This window comes from Pristiophorus japonicus, chromosome 11, assembly GCF_044704955.1.
Source record: "Pristiophorus japonicus isolate sPriJap1 chromosome 11, sPriJap1.hap1, whole genome shotgun sequence".
NCBI classification, from domain to species: domain Eukaryota; kingdom Metazoa; phylum Chordata; class Chondrichthyes; family Pristiophoridae; genus Pristiophorus; species Pristiophorus japonicus.
The window spans coordinates 217,338,902-217,366,168 of record NC_091987.1 but is presented as its reverse complement, the minus strand read 5'-3'; the positions used below and the strand labels follow the sequence as shown (position 1 = coordinate 217,366,168).

The window sequence follows — 27,267 nt, the reverse complement described above, 5'->3', positions numbered from 1 at the left end:
ATGATGCAGATATGTGGCCGACAGCTAATTTCAGGGTCAAATATGACACCAAGCTTGTGAACAGAGAGAAAGGCATTCAAGCCACCAATTTGAACTGGACCTGCCCAAAGAGGTAGGAGTGGGGGGGTGGGGGGTGGTCTCATTGTGGTGGTCAGTTCATCCATCCAAAATCTTCATCTTACCCATGGGTCATGGGTCATGGGCAAAGCAACATTGTGACACTGGCCAGGAGGAAGACATGTGGAGTCTTTAGTGAGACAGAAGAGGACGAGATTGAATTCCATCTAGAACAATCCACCACCTCCATCGCCTTGCATTGATTTAATAGTTGGACAAATGAAAAGCAGACTGTGCTCCTCGAGGTGAGGGCGGACGTGGTAGGAGCGGGCAGTATGGTACAGCGAGTAACTTGGTGCTGTGAAGAATTCATCTATTTTGATATGTGTCACACTCGAGCATGTTCTGTATTGGCTAAAATCAACTGAATTGTTGGGAATAGTCTAATTATGTCACACCCGTAACTCCATACATTATAATCAGGAATGAAATACTTGACTCATCTTGTGATGCTTGACATTTGTTGAAATGTACGATACGTACACACCCAGTGAGGTGCGGTACTGCACAGCACATACTGCTCAGCAATCCCAGCACACTGTCCCAACAACCTGCTTCAATGCTAAACTCAGAAGGGTATCTCTTGCTGACCAGGTGTGACAACAGACCGATTCCTGGGATGTGGGGATTGTCCGATGAGGAGCGATTGAGTAGACTGGGCCTATATTCCTCGAGAATGAGAGGTGATCTCATTGAAACATACAATATTCTTACAGGGATTGTCAGGGTAGATGCAGGGAGGATGTTTCCCCGGGCTGGGGAGTCTAGAACCAGGGGTCACAGTCTCAGAATAAGGGGTCGGCCATTTAGGACTGAGATGAGGAGAAATTTCTTCACTCAGAGGGTGGTGAATCTCTGGAATTCTCTACCCCAGAGGGCTGTGGAGGCTCAGTCTTTGAGTATATTCAAGACAGAGGTCTTACTGCAGTTGTACAGAGCCTTGGTGAGGCCTCACCTGGAATATTGTGTTCAGTTTTGGTCTCCTAATCTGAGGAAGGATGTTCTTGCTATTGAGGGAGTACAGCGATGGTTCACCAGATTGATTCCCGGGATGGCAGGACTGACATATGAGGAGAGACTGGATCAACTGGGCTTGTATCCACTGGAGTTTAGAAGAATGAGAGGGGATCTCATAGAATCATAAAATTCTGACGCGATTAGACAGATTAGAGGCAGGAAGAATGTTCCCGTTGCTGGGGAGTTCCAGAACCAGGGGTCACAGTCTAAGAATAAGGGGAAAGTCATTTAGGACCGAGATGAGGAGAAACTTCTTCACTCAGAGAGTGGTTAACCTGTGGAATTCTCTACCGCAGAAAGTTGTTGAGGCCAGTTCGTTAGATGTATTCAAAAAGGGAGTTAGATATGGCCCTTACGGCCAAAGGGAGCAAGGGGTATGGAGAGAAAGCAGGAAAGGGGTACTGAGGTTGAATGATCAGCCATGATCTTATTGAATGGTGATGTAGGCTCGAAGGGCCGAATGGTCTACTCCTGCACCTATTTTCTATGTTTCTATGATAGATTTTTGGATATTAAGGGAATCAAAGGATATGGGGATCGGGCAGGAAAGTGGAGTTGAGGTAGAAGATCAGAACAGCCATGATCTTATTAAATGGCGGAGCAGGCTCGAGGGACCGAATGGCCTCCTCCTGTTTCTATTTATTATGCGATTATGACAAGTGTCTCAAGCCTGTATATTTAGAATGTGTAACTGATCATACAACAATTAAAAGAGACTTGATTAGTCCAGGACTGACATTTCTGCTCCAACCATTCTGGGCCTCCTGGTCAATTCTGTTCCTTTTAATCTCTTCCTGCTTTCCAAGTACATCGTTCCACTCTCTGGTAGTTTTTAGTACCTTTCCCTGAGCTGGTAACAGCAACAAGAACAGTTCTTACACAAAACTTAAACGTTTCTATCAATAACATCATTATGCCAGCCAATTCTCCCCCTCATTTTTGGAGGGTTCGGTCCCTTTACCGGTCTGCGCCGTTCATTCTAACTTTCGCCAAATCTCCCATTGAAAAGCCGCCCAGCGTGGGATCCTCAGGCAACTGTGCGCTGCGGGGCTGAGCGGGAACGGTGTTGCCAGCCGAGTTCAGCGGTCGCACTCTCGCCCCTGTGTGAGGCTGGGGGCTGGAGCCCCACTCCAGGAGTCGAGCTCCTCATCCAGGCTGATGCTCCAGTGCAGGATTGGGCGATTGTCCTCCTTTGAATGAGGTATTAAAGCAAGGCTCCGCCTACGTGTTCTGGGGTTGGTCATGGCCATTAAAGATCGCCCGTCCTCGTCAAAAGATCTCCCAGTGTGTCCCGACCGACATTCCCCTCCCAATTCCCGGCTAACTGATCCTCCGTCTCACTGCTGTGGCTGGGAGCTGGCGGTGTGCAAATTGCCTCTCACATTTGCAGCGAAACTACAGTGACTGCACTTCAAAGTCATTCATTGTATGTGGAGCGCCTTGAGCTGTTTCTGAGACATGTCCAAGTGTTGTATAAATCTTTCTTTTCATTCATAGAGACAGACACCCACAAATGGGTTTACAAATACAGACCCATACACCCAATTAAAGGGCATCAAGTCCACTTAACAAGACATCTGGTAAATTGGCAAACGGATACAAACATCCTTCCCACTCACAACTGCAGACACAAAACAGCGAGTGATTCTAAATATCAGCCAGTAGTTATCATAGTAACAGCAGAAATTATGGAACAAGAAAAGACCATTCGGTCCATCAAATGCACTCTTCCCACAGCCCATGGACACCCTGTAGCGTCTTACATCTCTCCCAATTTTTAGTTCTATTTAAATCATTGGAAATAAAAATCGGGACTGATGTAAAAAAGGCCTTGCTATCACCCGTTTAACATGATCGCACAAAGTCACGATCTACACAGTGACTCTGTACAGTTTTTAAAAAAATTTTTCGTAGCCAATCTTTCCAATTCTTTGTCAGATCACAAACGCCAGAGGTCACCTTGCACACATCAAGGATCACCCTGCGCCAATGCTCTTAGCCAAAAGGCCGAGAGCCCAAGCACCGTTCCTGGAAGTACTGCAATACCAGGTTCGTGCCATGGAGGTGGATGGGTCAGCAACCCCACACACCTCCTATTTCCAAAAAGCATAGGAGAACCACCTTCCTGATCCAGGGAGAACCACGTTGGGGTCATGGTTACTCCCCTGTCAGGTCAGTTACGCATGATCTTAGCCAAAAGGCCGAGAAGCACACAGTGACTCTGTACAGTTACAGTGAGTAACCCTTACCCTGAATAAACAGTGACTCTGTACAGTTAGTGAGTGACCCTTACCCTGAATAAACAGCGACTCTATACAGTTAGTGAGTGACCCTTACCCTGAATAAACAGTGACTCTGTACAGTTAGTGAGTGACCCTTACCCTGAATAAACAGTGACTCTGTACAGTTACACAGTGAGTGACCCTTACCCTGAATAAACAGTGACTCTGTACAGTTACAGTGAGTGACCCTTACCCTGAATAAACAGTGACTCTGTACAGTTACAGTGAGTGACCCCTACTCTGAATAAACAGTGACTCTGTACAGTTACATAGTGAGTGACCCCTACTCTGAATAAACAGTGACTCTGTACAGTTACATAGCGAGTGACCCTTGCCCTGAATAAACAGCTTATAAAACCCCTTCATAATCTTAAAGACTTCTATCAGGTCATCCCTCAGTCTCCTCTGAGATTGAAGCTCAGACATATGAGCACCTTTGCTGCAGAGACAAGGGGAGCTGGATTGAGAATGGTGGGCGTGTAGTGGAGCTGGATCGGGAAAGGTGGTCGTGTGGCGGAGCTGGGTCGGGAATGGTGGGTGTGTAGTGGAGCTGGATCGGGAATGGTGGGCGTGTGGCAGAGCTGGATTGGGAATGGTGGTCATTTGGCAGAGCTGGATCAGGAATGGTGGGTGTGTGGCGGAGTTGGATCGGGAATGATGGGCGTGTGGTGGAGCCGGATTGGGAATGGTGGATGTGTGGTGGAGCTGGATCTGGAATGGTGGGTGTATAGTGGAGCTGAATCGGGAATGGTGAACGTGTGGTGGAGCTGGATCGGGAATGGTGGATGTGTGGCGGAGCTGGATCGGGAATGGTGGGCATGTGGCAGAGCTGGGTCGGGAATGGTGGGCGTGTGGCGGAGTTGGATCGGGAATGGTGGGCATGTGGTGGAGCTGGATCGGGAATGGTGGGCTTGTGGTGGAGTTGGATCGGGAATGGTGGGCATGTGGCAGAGCTGGGTCGGGAATGGTGGGCGTGTGGCGGAGTTGGATCGGGAATGGTGGGCATGTGGTGGAGCTGGATCGGGAATGGTGGGTGTGTGGCCGAGCTGGATCGGGAATGGTGGGCGTGTGGCGGAGCTGGATCGGGAATGGTGGGCTTGTGGTGGAGCTGGATCGGGAATGGTGGGTGTGTGGCGGAGCTGGATCGGGAATGGTGGGCATGTGGCAGAGCTGGATCGGGAATGGTGGGCATGTGGCAGAGCTGGATCGGGGATGGTGGACGTGCGGCAGAGCTGAGCAAGGTTCAGTGCTGGGACTGTGCGGACCACAACTCCCAGGCTGACTGATCATAACGTGGGCGAGAATAAGGCGGAGAAGTGGTGCGTTAATGGGAGCTCAGGTCACAGAGGCTGCAACGCACTCCACACTGAAAAGGTCCACACGCGCCCAGCGCTCCTGTTCCCACACACTGCAATACTTTGAGCCTGTTCAACTCTTTGCTAATGAGAGCCTTTCTGTGAAAGATCCTCGTTAAATATGCTCGCAACATAATTACAGATCTGGCAACCAACATTTTTGCAGTGTTGCTACGGTTTGAGTGGAGTCCTTCAGGTGGGGTATCGCTGAGCACCCAATGCTCTGTGGGCAAAGGCCACAGCCCTCACAAAGTATCAGCATCACTTCGGCCGGAGGCAGAACTTGCCACAGTCCTTCTACACCCTGACTGAATCAGCTACAAATAGTTACAAGAGCCATTTATTGAGGGAGTGCACAGCGATCAGAACTGAGAGATGGCATCAACTGCAAAACACAACCACCTGCATTTATATCGTGCCTTTAATGTAGTTTCCTACATTACAACAATGATCACACTCCAAAAGTATCCCATTGGCTGTAAAGCGCTTTGAGATGTCCAGTGGTCGTGAAAGGTGCTATATAAATCCCAGTCTATCTTTCTTTAGTAAAACGTCCCAAGGTGCTTCACAGGAGCGATTATCAAACAAAATGTGACACCGAGCCACTTAAGGAGATATTAGGACCGGTGACCAAAGGCTTGATCAATGACATAGGTTTTAAGGAGTGTCTTAAAGAAGGAAAGAGAGGAAGAGAGGTTTATGGAGGGAGTTCCAGAGCTTAGGGCCCAGGCAACAGAAGGCACGGCCACCGATGGTGGAGCGATTATAATCAGGGCTATGCAAGAGGCCAGAATTGGAGGAGGGCAGAGATTTTGGAGGGTTGTGGGGCTGGAGGAGGTGACAGAGATAGGGAGGGGTGACGGGCAATTGGACAGCTTTCTTTTATTTTTGCTGCCCATTTTCTCTCCCTCCCCTGAAGGTGCTGATCCTGATGGGGAAACAGTCCTATGGGAACCTTTACCTCACCAAGGGAGGTCGTTCTTCATTCACGAGACAGTAATTGTCAGCGGGATATTCACCTGTACAGGCATCACACTTGATTGCAATGGTGTTCTCAGTGGACGTCAGCTCCCGTTCTGGCAGGGCTCACTGATTAAGGCTGAAGAGCAGGAACCCTGGCTGCCTCCAATTCTCAAACCAAGAGGCAGTGAGGCCCGTTAGAGCTGCCTGCTCTCCACCGTGACCGAGATCAGCCAGTCAACACCAACCGGGGGTCAAGCTTCTTTTTGTTCACTGGATGTGGGCATCGCTGGCAAGGCCGGCATTTATTGCCCTCGAGAAGGTGATGGTGAGCCACCATCTCAGAGGGCAGTTAAGAGTCAACCACATTGCTGTGGGTCTAGAGTCACATATCGGCCAGACCGGGTAAGGGCGGCAGATTTCCTTCCCTAAAGGAACATTAGTGAAGCAGAAGTTAATCTGGTAGTTTCATGGCCACCATTACTGATACTAGCTTTTTAAAAAAAATTCCAATTTATTTAATTAACTGAATTTAAATTCCCCAGCTGCCGAGGTGAGATTTGAACTCATGTCTCTGGATCATTAGTCCAGGCCCCTGGATTACTGGCCCAGTAACAGAAACCCTCTGCTCCCGTACCCCCAGATTATGCTCTGTGCTGAGAGACACACAAAGCTCTCGAGTCTTCTTTAACCTTCAACTTACAAAATAAACCCTTTCCTTCCGCTAAGCAAAAGAACTTTCTGATAATTAAAAGATAAAAGTACGATTTAGCACCATTGAGGAAAGTGAACACACCATAATTCATTTTAATATGACAGGAAATTCGATTGCAGCCGTTCTGAATCCTGCAGCAGCCCTTATCTGTGACAGCAGGTTCGAGCTGACTCCGACCTCTATCCATGGGACCGCCAGCACTGCCCTCCGACCCCAGGCTGCTGCTGCCGTCCAGTCCATTTTCATCATCGCCCTTCGTGCTCCCCTCACAGATGGGAAACTTCCTGCTTCGACCCGAATGCTGACGCTGATCTAACGGGTTTCACCGACGGTAAAATGGCTTGCCAGGTCAGTCAGCCGTTAAAGCAGGAAAGACTTGCATTTATATAGCGCCTTTCACAATCTCTGGACATCTCAAAGCACTTTACAGCCAATGAAGTACTTTTTGGAGTGTAGTCACTGTTGTAATGTGGGAAACACGGCAGCCAATTTGTGCACAGCAAGCTCCCACACACAGCAATGTGATAATGACCAGATAATCTGTTTTTTTTTGTTATGCTGATTGAGGGATAAATATTGACCAGAACACCAGGGATAACTCCCCCGCTATTCTTCGAAATAGTGCCATGGGATCTTTTGCATCCACCTGAGAGAGCAGACGGGGCCTCGGTTTAAAGTCTCATCCAAAAGATGGCTCCTCTGACAGTGCAGCACTCCCTCAGTTCTGCACTGGAGTGTCAGCCTAGATTTTCTTGTGTTCAAGTCCCTGGAGTGGAAGGTTAAGGGGTGATTTAATAGAGGTGTTCAAAATCTTGAGTGGTTTTGATAGCGTAGATCGGGTGACACTGTTTCCAATGGCGGGTGGGTCAGTAAACACAGGACACAGAGTTAAAGTAATTGGCAAAATGTCAGGGGGGAGATGAGGAGAAATATTTCCCTCTACACTGTCCCATCAAACTCTCCCAGGGCAGGTACAGGGGGTTAGATACAGAGTAAAGCTCCCTCTACATTGTCCCATCAAACTCTCCCAGGGCAGGTACAGCACGGGGTTAGATACAGAGTAAAGCTCCCTCTACACTGTCCCATCAAACACTCCCAGGGCAGGTACAGCACGGGGTTAGATACAGAGTAAAGCTCCCTCTACACTGTCCCATCAAACTCTCCCAGGGCAGGTACAGCACGGGGTTAGATACAGAGGAAAGCTCCCTCTACACTGTCCCATAAACACTCCCAGGGCAGGTACAGCATGAGGTTAGATACAGAGTAAAGCTCCCTCTACACTGTCCCATAAACACTCCCAGGGCAGGTGCAGCATGAGGTTAGATACAGAGTAAAGCTCCCTCTACACTGTCCCATCAAACACTCCCAGGGCAGGTACAGCACGGGTTAGATACAGAGTAAAGCTCCCTCTACACTGTCCCATCAAACACTCCCAGGGCAATTACAGCACGGGTTAGATACAGAGTAAAGCTCCCTCTACACTGTCCCATAAACACTCCCAGGGCAGGTACAGCATGAGGTTAGTTACAGAGTAAAGCTCCCTCTACACTGTCCCATAAACACTCCCAGGGCAGGTACAGCATGCGGTTAGATACAGAGTAAAGCTCCCTCTACACTGTCCCATCAAACACTCCCAGGACAGGTGCAGCATGGGGTTAGATGCAGAGTAAAGCTCCCTTTACACTGTCTCAACCTGAAGAAAACATTTTGGTAAATCATTATGACATTTTCGATCCTCTGGTCCTTTTCAGTGAGCTGATGAATTTTCTTTTTACTCCAATTTCCCCCCTATTTGCCCCCGTTTCCCCCTGTGCTCCTGATGTTCTGACCCTTGCTGGGCTGCCCCTGTGGGGGGCGACACAGAGTCTGATTGTTTGCTGTCTGTCTCTTTCTCTGTCTCTGTCTCTGCCTCTCTCTCTCTCTGTCTCTGTCTATCTATCTCTCTATCTGTCTCTATGTCACTCTCTCTGTCTATCTCTATCTTTCTCTCTGTCTCTTTGTCTCTTTCTCGCTGTCTCTGTCTCTCTCTGTCTCTCTCTTCTCTGTCTCTCGCTCTGTCTCACTCTCTCTCTGTCTCACCCTCGCTCTCTCTCTTGCTCTCTCTCTGCCCCCTCTCTCTGTCCCTCTCTGTGTGAATATTTGCGGTCAGAGCTCAGTACTGAGTCAGTCTGCCCCCAGTTGGCATTTGGTCTTTTGCATTTCCATCCAGCACTCATTTCTTTTGCTTCTTTTCCACTTGTGGGAATGAGTTAGAACAATAAACACTGAGACCTTGTGACAGAATTGAGTGGAATAAAATTACCGAGTGAGCCTGCGTATAATAGGTTTGAGATGCAAACACACGTATAATTGAACAGAATCTTTTTATAAATGAAGTTATTTTCTTGCGAATGCCATCGCACCATCCTATTCATCTCAATTTACAACCAATCTGTCCTTGCGACTCTCTGCGGGCCAGGCTGGTGACTGCAAATAGCTGCTGAGGATCCGGGCTTTTTCTCCACTGTTTATTTAACATATCATTTAGGCCTAAATTTTTACTGATCCTTTTAAAACAGGTTCATGGATCTAATGAAGGAGCAACCCCTGGGACCCGATGCAAACAACTCCGAATTTTATTCATTGCAATGTGCTCCTTACAACCCTCTGACTCACACACAGACACATAGGGACAGGAATAGGCCATTCGGCTCATCGAGCCTGTTCCACCATTCAATGAGATCATTGCTGATCTGTGACCTAACTCCATCTACCCGCTTCTGCCCCATATCCCTTCATACCATTGGTTAACAGAAAGGCATCAATCTCAGATTTAAAATTAACAATTGACTCACCATCAATCGCCATTTGTGGAAGAGAGTTCCAAACTTCTCCCACCCTGTGTGTGTAGAAGTGTTTCCTAATTTCTCTCCCGAAAGGTCTGGCTCTAATTTTTAGCCTATCCCATTCCTTGACTCCCCAACCAGCGGGAATAATTTCTCTCTATCTCCCCTATCTGTTCCCCTTAATATCCTGAAAACTTTGATCAGATCACCCCTTAACCTTCTAAATTCCAGGGAATACAACATTAATGTGTGTAATCTCCCTTCGTAACCTAACCCACGCGCTTGCAATGTTCCGCAGTGTGTCCGGGTTCAGGGGATACAAGCTGGGAGGCTCCTCATTTCCACCTGTCGAACTTGTTTTACTCTCTGTTTCTTTATAACATCAAGGAGAAGCCAGAGGCTATACTTCCAAAGAAGAACATCTCATTTACATAAGTCCGTTTTGCCTCAGGCTCTACGCCCAGCTCTCACTGTGTCTGGTATTATATACACACAGGGACAGGTAGTCACCCCGCCTGTACATCAGGTGGTGCTGTCTCCGGAACCTGCACCTTCTGTAACGTTATTGAACTCATGTCCCAATTCTACCTGCACAGATCCTGCACCCTCTCTTTGCCACAATCTAATTGAAAGAAAGACTTGCATTTCACGACCACTGGACGTCTCAAAGCACTTCACAGCCAATGAAGTACTTTTTGGAGTGTAGTCACTGTTGTAATGTGGGAAACTCGGCAGCCAACATGCGCACAGCAAGCTCCCACAAACAGCAATGTGATAATGACCAGATCATCTGTTTTTGTTATGTTGATTGAGGGATAAATATTGGCTCGGACACCGGTGAGAACTCCCCTGCTCTTCTTCGAAATAGTGCCCCTCTGACAGTGCAGCGCTCCCTCAGCCCTGACCCTCCAACAGTGCAGCACTCCCTCATCACTGCCCCTCCGACAGTGCAGCACTCCCTCAGTACTGTTCCTCTGACGGTGCAGCACTCCCTCAGCACTGACTCTCCGACAATGCAGCGCTCTCTCAGTACTGCCCCTCCGACAGTGCAGCACTCCCTCAGTACTGCCCCTCCGACAGTGCGGCGCTCCCTCAGTATGCCCTTCCGACAGTGCAGCGCTCCCTCAATATGCCCTTCCGACAGTGCAGCGCTCCCTCAGTACTGCCCTTCCGACAGTGCGGCGCTCCCTCAGTACTGCCCCTCCGACAGTGCGGCACTCCCTCAGTACTGCCCCTCCGACAGTGCGGCGCTCCCTCAGTACTGCCCCTCCAACAGTGCGGCACTCCCTCAGTACTGCCCCTCCGACAGTGCGGCGCTCCCTCAGTACTGCCCCTCCGACAGTGCGGCGCTCCCTCAGTACTGCCCTTCCGACAGTGCAACACTCCCTGAGCTGACACTGCAATGGCGGAACAGGCTGAATAGCCTACTCCTGTTCCTATGTTCCTTTGCTGTGTCTACACTTAGCTTGAGGCAGGCTGTGTAAGCATGACTTCACTGTACTGTGAGGTAGAATCTGTCCAGTTGTCCCGTGCCTGCTTTGGATGGAAATGATTGCTCACTCGCACCTGTCCTACAGTAAGAGGCTCATGGGATCTGATGGTTACTTGCATTTCGAAGTCTGCTTTCTTGCAGCTCATCTCGTAACCCATCAACAACTCACACCACATCTCCCTCTGTGGAAGCTTTAAGATCTCGGGCTCGGCTCTTACAGTAATGAGCCTGTCTACATTCACAGCCTGCTTGAGTTTGTGTTTTGGCTTTCAGTAAGTTGCCTGTTGTGCTTTCATTGACCAGCCTGTGCACAGGCCTCTGTCCCATTCCCAGACTCTCACAGCCTAACAGAACTACGCCCCTTCACATTCTCATCTCAGATTTGGATCATCTGTTTCAGTGATGTTGGTTGGCCCCTTGACACCAGCGAGAACTCCCCTGCTCTTCTTCGAAATAGTGCCCCTATTTTGTGCCCAGGTCTCTGGAGTGGGCCTTGAACTCACAACCTTCTGACTCAGAGGCGAGGGTGCTGCCCACTGAGCCACGGAGAATTTATTTGCAATCAGAAGACTCACAGAAAAAAAGATACAGATCAATGCCACACAGAAGTATACCTGTTAAAATGTCAGTAACAGTCCACAAGGGGCTCATTTATGATTTATCATTAGATGTCAGCCGTGGCTTAGTGGGTAGCACTCGCCTCTGAGTCAGAAGGATGTGGGTTCAAGTCCCACTCCAGGGATTGAGCACATAAATCCAGGCCGACACTCCAGTGCAGCACTGAGGGAGTGCCGCACTGTCAGAGGTGCCGACTTTTGGATGATACGTTAAACCAAGGCCCCGTCTGCTCTCTCAGGTGGATGTAAAAGATCCCATGGCACTATTTCAAAGAAGAGCAGGGGAGTTATCCCCGGTGTCCTGGGGCCAATATGTATCCCTCAATTAATATTACAAAAACAGATTATTACTGCTGTGAGTGTATATGTGAGTGTGAGTGTGATTGAGTGTATATGCGAGTGTTTGGTTAGAGTTAACAAATAATAGAGGTGCAATTGCACTACTAGGTGTATTCTATAGGCCACCAAATAGTGGGAAAGATATAGAGGAGCAAATTTACAGAGAAATTACAGAGAGGTGGAAGAACTATAGAGTAGTGATAATGGGGACTTCAACTATCCTAATCAGGATAATATAGTGTAAAGGGCAGAGAAGGAGAAGAATTTCTGAAGTGTGTTCAGGAGAACTTTCTTGATTAGTATGTTTCTGGTCTGATGAGGGGGAGGCATTACTGGATCTGGTTCTGGGGAATGAGGTAGGTCAAGTGGAGCTAGTGTCAGTAGGTGAACATTTAGGGAACGGTGATCATAGTATCATAAGGTTTAGATTAGCTATGGAAAAGGATAGAGAGCATTCTAGAGTAAAAATGTTTATTTGGGAAAAGGCCAATTTCAGTGGGATGAGAACAGATCTGGCCCAGATAAATTGGAATCCAAGATTGGCATGCAAAACTGAAATGGAACAATGGGCTGCCTTTAAAGAGGAAATAGTTCAGGTACAGTCGAGGTACATTCCCACGAGGGGGAAAGGTAGGCCAACTAAAGTCAGAGCTCCCTGGATGATGAAACAGATAGAGAGTACGATGAAACAGAAAAAGAGCACGTATGACGGATGTCAGGTTGCAAATACATCTGAGAATCAGATATAGAAAGGTCAGAGGGGAAGTGAAAAAGAAAATATGAGGGGCAAAGAGAGGGTATGAGAATAGAATGGCAGCCAACATAATCCAAAAGTCTTCTCCAGGCATATAAATAGTAAAAGGGTAGTAAGGGAGGGGTGGGGCCGATTAGGGATCAAGAAGGAGACCTACACACGGAGGCAGAGGGTATGGCTGAGGTACTAAATGAGAACTTTGCATCTGTCTTCACCAAGGAAGAGGACGCTGCCACAGACATAGTTAGGGAGGAGGTAGAGGAGACACTGGATGGGATAAGAATTGATTAAGATGAGGTACTAGAAAGGCTGGCTGTACTTAAAGTTGATAAGTCACCGGGAGCGGATGGGATGCATCCTAGGATGCTGAGGGAAGTGAAGGAAGAAATTGCAAAGGTACTGGCCATAATATTCCAATCCTCAATAGATACAGGGGTAGTACCAGAGGACTTCAGAATTGCAAATGTTACACCATTGTTCAGAAAAGGGTGTAAGGATAAACCCAGCAATGACAGGCCATTCGGTTTAACTTCGGTAGTGAGGAAGCTTTTCGAAACAATGATCAGGGACAAAATTAACAGTCACTTGATTGGGGTGGATTAATTAAGGAAAGCCAGCATGGATTTGTTAAAGACAAATCATGTTTAGTCAACTTGATGGAGTTTTTTGATGAGGTAACAGAAAGGGTTGATGAGGGTAATGTGGTTGACGTAGTGTACATGGATTTCCAAAAGGCGATCGACAAAGTGCCACATAATAGGCTTGTAGCAAAGTTGAAGCCCATGGAATAAAAGGGACAATGGCAGCATGGATACAGAATTGGCTCAGTGACAGGAAACAGAGAGTAGTGGTGAACGGTTGTTTTTTGGACTGGAGGAAGGTATACAGTGGTGTACCCCAGGGGTCGGTACTGGGGCCACTGCTTTTCCTGATATATATTAATGACTTGGATGTGGGTGTACAGGGCACAATTTCAAAATTTGCAGATGACACAAAACCTGGAAGTATCGTGAACAGTGAGGAGGAGAATGATAGACTGCAAGACGACATAGACAGGCTGGTGGAATGGGCGGGCACGTGGCAAATGAAATTTAATGCAGAAAAGTGCAAAGTGATACATTATGATAGTAAGAACGAGAGAGGCAATATAAACTAAAGGCTACAATCATAAAGGGGATGCACGAACAGAGGGACCTGGGGGTATGTGCACAAATCATTGAAGGTGGCAGGGCAGGTTGAGAAAGCGGTTTAAAAAAGCTTACGGGATCCTGGGCTTCATAAATAGAGGCATAGAACACAAAAGCAAGGAAGTTATGATGAGCCTGTATAAAACACTAGTTCAGCCACAACTGGAGTATTGTGTCCAATTCTAGGCACCGCACTTTAGGAAGGATGTGAAGGCCTTAGAGAGGGGGCAGAAAAGATTTACGAGAATGGTTCCAGGGATGAGGGACTTCAGTTACGTGGATAGACTGGAGAAGCTGGGGTTGTTCTCCTTGGAGCAGAGAAGATTGAGAGGAGATTTGATCGAGGTGTTCAAAATCATGAGGGGTCTGGACAGAGTAGATAGAGAGAAACTCTTCCCATTGGTGGATGGGTCGAGAACAGAGGACACAGATTTAAGGCGATTGACAGAAGAACCAAAGGCGATTTAAGAAAAAACATTTTTACACATCGAGTGGTTAGGATCTGGAATGCGCTGCCTGAGAGGGTGGTGGAGGCAGACTCAATCACTGCTTTCAAAAGGGAATTGGATATGTATCTGAAAGAAAAAACAATTGCAGGACTACAGGGAAAGGGCGGGGAGTGGGTCTAGCTGAAGTGCTCTTGCAAAGAGCCGGCACGGGCTCGACGGGCTTCTGTGCTGAAACCATTCTATGAGTGTGATTGTGAGTGTATATGTGAATGTGATTCAGTGTATATGCGAGTGTGATTGAGTGTATCATCGAGTGTGATTGAGTGTATATGTGAGTGTGATTGAATGTATCATCGAGTGTGATTGAGTGTATATGTGAGTGTGATTGAGAGTATATGTGAATGTGATTCAGTGTATATGCGAGTGTGATTCAGTGTATATGCGAGTGTGATTGAGTGTATCATCGAGTGTGATTGAGTGTATATGTGAGTGTGATTGAGAGTATATGTGAATGTGATTCAGTGTATATGAGAGTGTGATTCAGTGTATATGCGAGTGTGATTGAGTGTATATGTGAGTGTGATTGGGTGTATATGCGAGTGTGATTGAGTATATTATCGAGTGTGATTGAGTGTATATGTGAGTGTGATTGAGTGTATATGCGAGTGTGATTGTGCCAGGATTGTAAGCACACTGCTCACTTGCTGCTTGATGTGCCTGTACATTAGCGGATGAGCATACCCAGCATGAAACCAGTCATTTGCTTTGTGATTAATTGCAGCAAAAGCCCCCCGGGGACTGAGTCCCAGCGAGTGGTCGCTGATTACTCACACACTTCACCCAGAACTCCCTGTTGTAAATCCGGGGGTCTGAAGCAAGGGGCAGAAAAATTGCCGCAATCCAGACAAACAGCTCAGGGTCCAACCAACCGGACCCCTGGTGTGTGCCAGACATGCAGTCTGTGTGCATGACACAATTGCTGAACAGCACGGCAAGAATATTACAGCCTCGGTCCATCTAATATTGCAGTAAAAAAGTTAAATGCAGATTTTGATCCTTTTCCTGCTTATCCCCTCCTCAAGGCACTGATCGTGTGCCAGCCTGCTCTAACAACAACCTGCATTTACATAGTGCCTTTAACGCAGTAAAACATAAAGTGCTTCACAGGAGCAATTATCAAACACAAATTGGCTCCAAGTCAAAGAAGGAGATGTTAGGATGTGAACAAAAGCGTGTAGGTTTTAAGGAGCGTCTTAAAGGAGGAAAGAGAGGTGACAAGGCGGAGAGGTTTAGGTTCAGCCCCACAATCCCCCCCGCCCTCCGCCCGAGATGTCTGCGCTCCTCTAACCCTGCCCTCCTGAGCATCCCTGATTATAATCACTCAACCATCGGTGGCCGTGCCTTCAGCTGCCTGGGCCCCAAGCTCTGGAACTCCCTCCCTAAACCTCTCCGCCTCTCTACCTCTCTTTCCTCCTTCAAGACGCTCCTTAAAACCTCCCTCTTTTCTGCCGCAATTTCTTCTTATCTGGCTCAGTGTCAAATGTATCTGTTTTGACTTATAACGCTCCTGTGAAGCGCCTTGGGACATTTTGCTGCGTTAACGCCGCTATATAAATACAAGTTGTTGTTGTTGTTGAAGGAGTTCCAGAGCTTGGGGCCCAGGCAGCTGACGATACGGCCGCCAATGGTGGAGCGATTAAAATTGGGGATGCACAAGAGGCCAGAATTGGAGGCGTGCTGAGATCTCAGAGGGTTGTAGAGCTGGAGGGGTGGGGTGGGGGGGGGTGACAGAGATAGCGGCGGGGTGAGCTGGCTTGATATTCAACCAGGGAGGAACCACAATGTGTCCACACTCTCCCTCCCACACGAGTCCCCTGCAGTGTACAGGAGCAGCAACCTTGGATGATCTTTCACCTCCCTCCCCCCGAGACATTGTGGCTGAGACTGACGAGCTCACCGCACTCTGGGATCGCCCTGTGCCTCAGGGTTTGCGGGGGATTTTAGTGGGGCATCACCCGCTGCTCACTGAGTTGGCACGGATATGTCTTTAAATATATAAAAGATCAGAGAGCAACAATGTAAGGAAAGGTTTGTTGAGTCTCGGGTCCATCAGAGGTGTGTCAGTGCAGGGCATTCAACAGCTGTCCTGTTAGTGCTCAATCGTAGTTCCATTGTCAGCTTCAGTATTTGTGACAGGGGGAGCAGAGTGCTGCGTTATTAACCTGCACAATGAAGGCAGACAATCCATCAGACCCATGCACTCCCTGACTGACACCTCCGCTCTGTCTCTGACAGGCTGCAATCCACCTGTTGCTGTCACACAGAGCAGCGCAGATCCTCTCAAACTTCAGTGAGAGGCAGTCGGTCAGTGGCTGCAGTAAAAGTATTGGAACAAGACTGCCTGAAAATACACAGAGCCACACGCCACTCACACACACGTCTTCTCCCCGTGGCCGAGGAGCTCCTCCCAGACTCCTCTACAGGGCACAACGGACATGATTTTTGCAGTGCGACAGCTGCAGGAAAAATGCAGGGAACAGCACCAGCCCTTATACATGGCCTTCTTCGATCTTACAAAGGCCTTTGACACTGTCAACCGCGAGGGTCTATGGAGCGTCCTCCTCCATTTCGGATGCCCTCAAAAGTTCGTCACCATCCTCCGCTTGCTCCACGATGACATGCTGGCCGTGATCCTTACCAACGGATCCATTACAGACCCAATCCACGTTCAGACCGGGGTCAAACAGAGCTGCGTCATCGCTCCAACCCTCTTCTCAATCTTCCTCGCTGCCATGCGCCACCTCACAGTCAACAAGCTCCCCGCTGGAGTGGAACTAAACTACAGAACCAGTTGGAAGCTGTTCAACCTTCGCCACCTCCAGGCCAGGTCCAAGATCACCCCAACCTCTGTCGTCGAGCTACAGTACGCGGACGACGCCTGCGCAGAACTTGGTCGAGGCATACGAAAGCATGGGCCTTACGCTAAACATCAGCAAGACAAAGGTCCGCCACCAGCCTGTCCTCACTGCACAGCACTGCCCCCCAGTCATCAAGATCCACGGCGCAGCCCTGGACAACGTGGACCATTTCCCTTATCTCGGGAGCCTCCTATCAACAAGAGCAGGCATTGATGACGAGATCCAACATCACCTCCAGTGCAGCCTTCGGCCGCCTGAGGAAAAGAGTGTTCGAAGAACAGACCTTCAAATCTACCACCAAGCTCATGGTCTACAGGGCTGTAGTAATACCTGCACTCTTGTATGGCTCAGAAGCATGGACAATGTACAGTAGACACCTCAAGTCGCTGGTGAAATACCACCAACGATGTCTCCGCAAGATCCTACAAATCCCCTGGGAGGACAGACGCACCAACATTAGTGTCCTCGACCAGGCCAACATCCCCAGCATTGAAGCACTGACCACACTTTATCAGCTCCGTTGGGCAGGCCGCATAGTTTGCATGTCAGACATGAGATTCCCAAAATAAGCGCTCCACTCGGAACTCCTTCACGGCAAACGAGCCAAAGGTGGGCAGAGAAAACATTACAAGGACACCCTCAAAGCCTCCCTGGTAAAATGCAACATCCCCACCGACACCTGGGAGTCCCTGGCCAAAGACCGCCCTAAGTGGAGGAAGAGCATCCGGGAGGGCGCTGAGCACCTCGAGTCTCGTCGCCGAGAGCGTGCAGAAATCAAGCGCAGGCAGCGGAAGGAGCGTGCGGCAAACCAGTCCCACCCACCCCTTCCCTCAACGACTATCTGTCCCACCTGTGACAGGTACTGTGGCTCTCGTATTGGACTGTTCAGCCATCTAAGGACTCATGTTAAGAGTGGAAGCAAGTCTTCCTCGATTTTGAGGGACTGCATATGATGGATGGCTCACAGACACACGAAACTCACACACACGCAACATACAGGGACACGCAACACACAAGTAATTAACTCTGAAAGTACTGAAGGGCTGTGAGTTTTGAGCTGTGTTCCTATTTGGGGGAGGGGGGATATGTGCGGGAGGACAGAGCATGGTGGTCCTCAACACACTGCCTGCTGAAATCCCCGCGACTCCTGGCATCGCCCCGGCTGGTAATGAGAAGGGAGCTGGTGCACAGAGCTCACGGGAACACCTTCACCGGATCTGTTCACACGCGAGCTGCTCCATGTCTCTCCACACGTAACACCATCTTTCAACAGCCCCACAATCCTTCCCATCGGCTGAAAGGAACAGCAGGAGATTGAACAGCAGATCGGCAACATCTGAGCACAGCCGGAGCTGGCTGTGCCTGGGTCAGATCGCTCCACTCACACACAGGCCACCGGCGTTCAGAGCCGGCCCCAGGGGCAATTTCACCCCTGGACTGCAGTGCCATTGACAACGTGCTTTTAAATTAACCCCCGCCAGACCCAGAGGGGGGGTCTGTGCTCACTCTTAACCTCCCAGCCCCAGAGGGGGGTCTCTGCTCACTATTACCCACCCCGCCAGACCCAGAGGGGGGTCTCTGCTCTTACCCCCCCCCCCCGCCCCCCAGACCCGCAGTAGCCATTCCACACAGTTACTCTGCAGGCTCCTGTAACTCCACTCGCTCCTGTGCAGGGTTCTAACATTTCGGGATCTGGAGGAGGCTTCAGTTAATCTGAGAGGACCCAAAGACAGACGCTGCACAGCTTCAGCACATTTCAGAGCTCAATAACAAGAGCCAGATGGATCTGTGCTGGGCTGAAGGTTAGCTGCTAATGGTACACAGGTCGGGTGAGAGGTTAGGGCAGGGTATTACATTCCTGCCTGGCTGTGTGCAATTCCAGCCAAGAACGTAAACAGTAAACGTCACATCTGTAGGATCACGATGCAAAGTCTAGCTCTGAGCTCTGAAAAAGCTTAACAACAACTTATATTTATATAGCGCCTTTATCGTAGTAAAACGTTCCAAGGCACTTCACAGGAGCGATTATCAAACACAATTTGACAGCGAGCCGCAGGAGATACAAGGGCAGATGACCAAAAGGAGGTTTTAAGGGGGAGAGAGGTGGAGAGGTTTAGGGAGGGAGTTCCAGGGTCACCAATGGTTGAGTGATTATAATCAGGGATGCTCAGGAGGGCAGAATTTGAGGAGCCAAGACATCTCGGGGGCTTGTGGGGCTGGAGGAGATTTACAGAGATAGGGAGGGCGAGGGCCATGGAGGGATTTGAAAATAAGGATGAGATTGGGGGGGGGGGGCGGCTGAATGGAGGGGGATGTGGGAGGTGGAGGGGTGGAGGATGAGATGGGGAGAGGGAGAGGGGTGGAGGATGAGATAGGGAGATGGGGGGGGGGAGAGGGGAGAGGTAAGTGGGAGGGGGTGGGGAGCGGAGAGGGGCGCTGGGGAGGGGAGAGGGGCGATGGGGAGCGGAGAGGGGCGATGGGGAGGGGAGAGGGGCGATGGGGAGCGGAGAGGGGCGATGGGGAGGGGAGAGGGGCGATGGGGAGGGGAGAGGGGCGATGGGGAGGGGAGAGGGGCGATGGGGAGCGGAGAGGGGCGATGGGGAGCGGAGAGGGGCGATGGGGAGGGGGCGGGGAGTTTCCAAGCCTACACGGTGATGGGAACGGCTGTAGGCCACACACTATCGAACTGACACTCTCCCAAACTCTCTCTTATCGAACTGACACTCTCCCAAACTCTCTCTCACACATTTACAGAAGCAGCTCTGATGAACTCGGAAGCGATTCCCACTTGGGAAGAGCAGATACAATAACAGCCTGCGTGGGCCCTTGTACCTTCAATCAGATTACCGAGCCAGAGAGCCTGGCACCGCTTTCTGCGGGTGCAGGGGGTGCAGCTCATTAACTGTGGGCAGTGGCCTAGCTGAGCGTGTGTCAGTGTAAAGTGTAACAGTTCCCGGGCAGTGTTCTGTGAGGCTTTCACTGCACACACCAATTCCCCAGGCCCACACTGTGAGCAGCAACAAGACCAACTCTCGACATGGGGCATGTGTTCTCTCACACAGACTGGTCTGGATAATCAGGGCTGGGAACTCAACATCCAGGGGTATTCAACATTCAGGAAAGATAGAATAAAAGGAAAAGGAGGTGGGGTAGCATTGCTGGTTAAGGAGCAAATTAAGGCAATAGTTCGGAAGGACATTAGCTTGGATGATGTGGAATCTATATGGGTAGAGCTGCAGAATACCAAAGGACAAAAAACGTTAGTGGGAGTTGTGTACAGACCTCCAAACAGTAGTAGTGATGTTGGGGAGGGCATCAAACATGAAATTAGGGGTGCGTGCAATAAAGGTGCAGCAGTTATAATGGGTGACTTTAATATGCACATAGATTGGGTTAACCAAACTGGAAGCAATACGGTAGAGGAGGATTTCCTGGAGTGCATAAGGGATGGTTTTTCAGACCAATATGTCGAGGAACCAACTAGGTGGGAGGCCATCTTAGACTGGGTGTTGTGTAATGAGAGAGGATTAATTAGCAATCTCGTTGTGCGAGGCCCCTTGGGGAAGAGTGACCATAATATGGTGGAATTCTGCATTAGGATGGAGAATGAAACAGTTAATTCAGAGACCATGGTCCAGAACTTAAAGAAGGGTAACTTTGAAGGTATGAGGCGCGAATTGGCTAGGATAGATTGGCGAATGATACTGAAGGGGTTGACTGTGGATGGGCAATGGCAGACATTTAGAGACCGCATGGATGAACTACAACAATTGTACATTCCTGACTGTCGTAAAAATAAAAAAGGGAAGGTGGCTCAACCGTGGCAATCAAGGGAAATCAGGGATAGCATTAAAGCCAAGGAAGTGGCATACAAATTGGCCAGAAATAGCAGCGAACCTGGGGACTGGGAGAAATTTAGAACTCAGCAGAGGAGGACAAAGGGTTTGATTAGGGCAGGGAAAATGGAGTACGAGAAGATGCTTGCAGGGAACATTAAGACGGATTGCAAAAGTTTCTATAGATATGTAAAGAGAAAAAGGTTAGTAAAGACAAACGTAGGTCCCCTGCAGTCAGAATCAGGGGAAGTCATAACGGGGAACAAAGAAATGGCGGACCAATTGAACAAGTACTTTGGTTCGGTATTCACTGAGGAGGACACAAACAACCTTCCGGATATAAAAGGGGTCGGAGGGTCTAGTAAGGAGGAGGAACTGAGGGAAATCCTTATTAGTCGGGAAATTGTGTTGGGGAAATTGATGGGATTGAAGGCCGATAAATCCCCAGGGCCTGATGGACTGCATCCCAGAGTACTTAAGGAGGTGGCCTTGGAAATAGTGGATGCATTGACAGTCATTTTCCAACATTCCATTGACTCTGGATCAGTTCCTATGGAGTGGAGGGTAGCCAATGTAACCCCACTTTTTAAAAAAGGAGGGAGAGAGAAAACAGGGAATTACAGACCGGTCAGCCTGACATCGGTAGTGGGTAAAATGATGGAATCAATTATTAAGGATATCATAGCAGTGCATTTGGAAAGAGGTAATATGATAGGTCCAAGTCAGCATGGATTTGTGAAAGGGAAATCATGCTTGACAAATCTTCTGGAATTTTTTGAGGATGTTTCCAGTAGAGTGGACAAGGGAGAACCAGTTGATGTGGTATATTTGGACTTTCAGAAGGCTTTCGACAAGGTCCCACACAAGAGATTAATGTGCAAAGTTAAAGCACATGGGATTGGGGGTAGTGTGCTGACATGGATTGAGAACTGGTTGTCAGACAGGAAGCAAAGAGTAGGAGTAAATGGGTACTTTTCAGAATGGCAGGCAGTGACTAGTGGGATACCGCAAGGTTCTGTGCTGGGGCCCCAGCTGTTTACACTGTACATTAATGATTTAGACGAGGGGATTAAATGTAGTATCTCCAAATTTGCGGATGACACTAAGTTGGGTGGCAGTGTGAGCTGCAAGGAGGATTCTATGAGGCTGCAGAGCGACTTGGATAGGTTAGGTGAGTGGGCAAATGCATGGCAGATGAAGTATAATGTGGATAAATGTGAGGTTATCCACTTTGGTGGTAAAAACAGAGAGACAGACTATTATCTGAATGGTGACAGATTAGGAAAAGGGGAGGTGCAAAGAGACCTGGGTGTCATGGTACATCAGTCATTGAAGGTTGACATGCAGGTACAGCAGGCGGTTAAGAAAGCAAATGGCATGTTGGCCTTCATAGCGAGGGGATTTGAGTACAAGGGCAGGGAGGTGTTGCTACAATTGTACAGGGCCTTGGTGAGGCCACACCTGGAGTATTGTGTACAGTTTTGGTCTCCTAACCTGAGGAAGGACATTCTTGCTATTGAGGGAGTGCAGCGAAGGTTCACCAGACTGATTCCCGGGATGGCGGGACTGACCTATCAAGAAAGACTGGATCAACTGGGCTTGTATTCACTGGAGTTCAGAAGAATGAGAGGGGACCTCATAGAAACGTTTAAAATTCTGACGGGGTTAGACAGGTTAGATGCAGGAAGAATGTTCCCAATGTTGGGGAAGTCCAGAACCAGGGGACACAGTCTAAGGATAAGGGGGAAGCCATTTAGGACCGAGATGAGGAGAAATTTCTTCACCCAGAGAGTGGTGAACCTGTGGAATTCTCTACCACAGAAAGTTGTTGAGGCCAATTCACTAAATATATTCAAAAAGGAGTTAGATGAAGTCCTTACTACTAGGGGAATCAAGGGGTATGGTGAGAAAGCAGGAATGGGGTACTGAAGTTGCATGTTCAGCCATGAACTCATTGAATGGCGGTGCAGGCTAGAAGGGCCGAATGGCCTACTCCTGCACCTATTTTCTATGTTTCTATGTCATGGAGGATTGGAAACTTCCCTCTCCCTCTCTCCTTCCTCCTCCCACATCCCCCACCGCTCCTCTCCCCTCCCACTTCCCCGCTCCTCCTCCTCCCACTCACCCACACTCATCCCCCTCTCCCTCCCCATCGCCCCATCCCTCTCCCTCTGCTCCACTCCCCTCCCCAGCTCCCCTTCTGCTCTGCACCCCCTCCCTATCTCTCCCTCCACTCCCCACCCCATCTCCCCTGTCCCTCCGCTCCCCTCCCCTCCTCTTCCCACCCTCTCCCCATCACTCCTATCCCTCCCCTCCACTCCCCTCCCCCTCGCACTCACCCCCTCCCCATCTCTCCCTCTGCTCCCCTCCCCATCTCCCCCTCTGCTCCCCTTCCCCTCCACTTCCCTCCCCCTCGCACTCCCCCACCCCTCATCTCCCCCTCCCACTCTCCCTCCCTCCCAATTTGGCAAAAACTCAAATTTAAAACTCTCATCCTTGTTTTCAACTCCCACCATGGCCTCGCCCCTCCCTATCTCTGTAATCTCCGCCAGCCCCACAACCCTGGTGTGAGCAGGAATACACAGGGACTCACGTTCAGTGTCACTGCTGCTCACAGCAAGTGCTGCGCACAACATCGTTGGAACCACACACGACCCGTCTTCTGTACAAAATAACACAAGAAATAGGAGCAGGAGTGGGTCACTCAGCCATTCATTAACATCATGGCTGATCTTCTACCTCCACTCCACTTTCCTGCAGTATACTCATATCCCTTGATTCCTCTAGTGTCCATAAATCTATCGCTCTCAGTCCACAGCTCACAGCCCTCTGGGGCAGGGAATTCCAAAGATTCACCACCCTCTGAGTGAAGAAGTTTCTCCTCATCTCAGTCCTAAATGGCCGACCCCTTATCCTGAGACTGCGACTCCTGGTTCTAGACTCCCCATCCCGGGGGAAACATCCTCCCTGCATCTACCCTGTCAAGCCCTGTAAGAATTTTGTATGTTTCAATGAGATCACCTCTCATTCTTCCAAACTCTAGAGAATATAGCTCCAGTCTACTCAATCTCTCCTCAGAGGACAATCCCCCCATCCCAGGAATCAGTCTGGTGAACCTTCGTTGCACTCTCTCTATGGTAATTATATCCTTCCCTAGGTAAGGAGACCAGAACTGTGCACAGTGCCTTGGGATGCTTCAGTTCGTTACAGGCACTGTGTGAGTACAAGTTGTTGCTGTGATGTTCCAGAAGATTCCCACGGCACGTTATGAAGCAGCTGAAGTTCGGGACAGTGAAGTTAACACTTTGAAATATTTCAGTGTCACACGGCTGGATGTCAGTGTAAGTGTGAAACACCTACATCTTTCTCGCTGCTGCGTCTCTCCCACGCAACACTTGTGGCCCATCAGTCATGGAGTGAATTGCAAGTGATGTTCGCGGTCCGCCTCTGCCCAGTCTGTCCCTGATCCGTGCTGCAATCTGCCGCTCGATCCATATTGGAAACATTCCTTTATCTAGGAACACATTCACCCAGCCCGATGGAGGAGGCAGAGGAACTCTACAATATCGTTGCAAAAATAGATTCTGCTCTCAAGCACCAGTTTAGAAATCAATGGTCTGAATCTGACAGGACTAGGAGCAACAGACCGTGTGTGTCCCAAACACCACGTCATAAAACCATCTAATGTCACTGAGCTGCAGTCATAAAGCCCCACTCATACCCACTGCCTGCACCATTAAACCTTATAAACGCCTCTCTCACCATCACCTGCTTAATCAAACGTGTTAGTACTGCAGGATAGCTGTGTCAGCCGTGGCTCAGTGGTTAGCACTTTCTCTCACCTCTGAGTCAGAAGGTTGTGGGGTTCAAGTCCCACTCCAGGAACTTGAGCACAAAATCCAGGCTGACACTCCAGTGCAGTACTGAGGGAGCGCTGCACTTTCGGAGGAGCCGTCTTTTGGATGAGATGTTAAACCCGAGGCCCCGTCTGCCCTCTTGGGCACTATTTCGAAGATGAATAGGGGAGGTGTCCTGGCCAATATTCATCCCTAAAAAACAGATTATCGGGTTATTATCACATTGCTGTTTGTGGGAGCTTGCTGTGCGCAAATTAGCTGCTCCGTTTCCCACGTTACAACAGTAACCGCACTATTAAAGTACTTTATTGGCTGTAAAGTGCTTTGAGACGTCTGGTAGTCATTGAAGGTGCTATATAAATGCAAGTCTTTCTTTTCATATAGTAATATCGCACAGGAACATTTACAACAACAATAACTGGTATTTATATAGCGCCTTTAACGTAGTAAAACGTCCCACGGCGCTTCACAGGAGTGTCAACAGACAAAAATTGATTCCAAGTCACAGATGAAGATATTAGGACAGGTGACCAAAAGCATTGTCAAAGAGGTAGGTTTTAAGGAGCGTCTTAAAGGAGGAGAGAGAGGCGGAGAGGTTTAGGCAGGGAGTTCCAGTTAGCACGTTGAAGAATGAAATTGTGTGATTGCGAAATGCACACTAAGGAATAATACCGCAGCATTTTTTAAATGGTAACACCGGCATCAGAATAGCGGACAGTTAATGTGATCTTATATTACCACCTCATGCATTACTGTATACCATCGTCATAGGCAGTCCCTCGGAATCGAGGAAGACTTGCTTCCACTCTTAAAATGAGTCCTTAGGTGACTGAACAGTCCAATATGAGAGCCACAGTCTCTGTCACAGGCGGGACAGATAGTCATTGAGGGAAGGGGAGGGTGGGACTGGTTTGCCGCATGCTCCTTCCGCTGCCTGCGCTTGATTTCTGCATGCTTTCGGCGATGAGACTCGAGGTGCTCAGTGCCCTCCCAGATGCACTTCCTCCACTTAGGGCGGTCTTTGGCCAGGGATTCCCAGGTGTCAGTGGGGATGTTGCACTTTATCAAGGAGGCTTTGAGGGTGTCCTTGTAACGTTTCCTCTGCCCACCTTTGGTTTGTTTGCCATGAAGGAGTTCTGAGTAGAGCGCTTACTTTGGGAATCTCGTGTCTGGCATGCGAACAATGTGGCCTGCCCAGTGGAGCTGATAAAGTGGGGTCAATGCTTCAATGCTGGGGATGTTGGCCTGGTTGAGGACGCTAATGTTGGTGCATCTGTCCTCCCAGGGGATTTGCAGGATCTTTCGGAGACATCGTTGCTGGTATTTCTCCAGCGACTTAAGGTGTCTACTGTACATGGTCCATGTCTCTGAGCCATACAGGAGGGTGGGTATTACTACAGCCCTGTAAACCATGAGCTTGGTGGCAGATTTGAGGGCCTGGTCTTCGAACATTTTCCTCAGGAGGCTGAAGGCTGCACAGGCTCACTGGAGGTGGTGTTAAATTTCGTCAACAATATCTGCCCTTGTTGATAAGAGGCTCCTGAGGTATGGAAAGTGATCCACGTTGTCCAGGGCTGCGCTGTCCAGATCTTGATGACTGGGGGGCAGTGCTGTGTGGTGGGGACAGGCTGATGGAGGACCTTTGTCTTACTGATGTTTAGTGTAAGGCCCATGCTTTCGTACGCTTTGGTCAAGATGTTGATTATGACTTGGAGTTCAGCCTCTGAATGTGCGCAGAAGCAAGAGTCGTCCGCGTACTGTAGCTCGACGACAGAGGTCTTGGATCGGGCCTGGAGACGGCAAAGGTTCCTGTACACAGTGGGTTACTGTACACAGTGTGTTACTGTACACAGGAGGTTTCTGTACACAGTGGGTTACTGTACACAGTGGTTTACTGTACACAGTGGGTCACTATACACAGTGGGTTACTGTACACAGGGGTTACTGTACACAGGGGGTCACTGTAAACAGGGGGTTACTGTACACACTGGAGTACTGTACACAGTGGGTTACTGTACACAGGGGTTACTGTACACAGGGGGTTACTGTACACACTGGAGTACTGTACACAGGTGGTTTCTGTACACAGGGGGTCACTGTACACAGTGTGTTACTGTACACAGGGGTTACTGTACACAGAGGGTTACTGTACACAGTGGATTACTGTACACAGGGGTTACTGTACACAGGGGGTTGCTGTACACAGTGGGTTACTGTACACAGGGGGTTACTGTACACAGTGGGTTACTGTACACAATGTGTTACTGTACACATTGGGTCACTGTACACAGTGGGTCACTATACACAGTGGGGTACTGTACACAGGGGTTACTGTACACAGGGGTTACTGTACACACTGGATTACTGTACACAGTGGGTCACTGTACACAGTGGGTCATTATACACAGGGGGTTACTGTACACACTGGAGTACTGTACACAGGTGGTTTCTGTACACAGGGGGTCACTGTACACAGTGTGTTACTGTACACAGGGGGTTACTGTACACAGTGTGTTACTGTACACAGGGGTTACTGTACACAGTGGG

At 49.2% G+C, this 27,267-nt stretch overlaps 1 protein-coding gene and 1 pseudogene across 4 annotated transcripts in view; both read right to left on the bottom strand.

Moving 5' to 3' along the window:
- The window catches only part of nectin1b (nectin cell adhesion molecule 1b), a 501,691-nt gene that overhangs the window by 75,040 nt on the left and 399,384 nt on the right, over positions 1 to 27,267 (bottom strand). The window lies entirely within an intron of this gene.
- On the bottom strand, positions 3,147 to 3,347 carry LOC139276565 (U2 spliceosomal RNA; annotated as a pseudogene).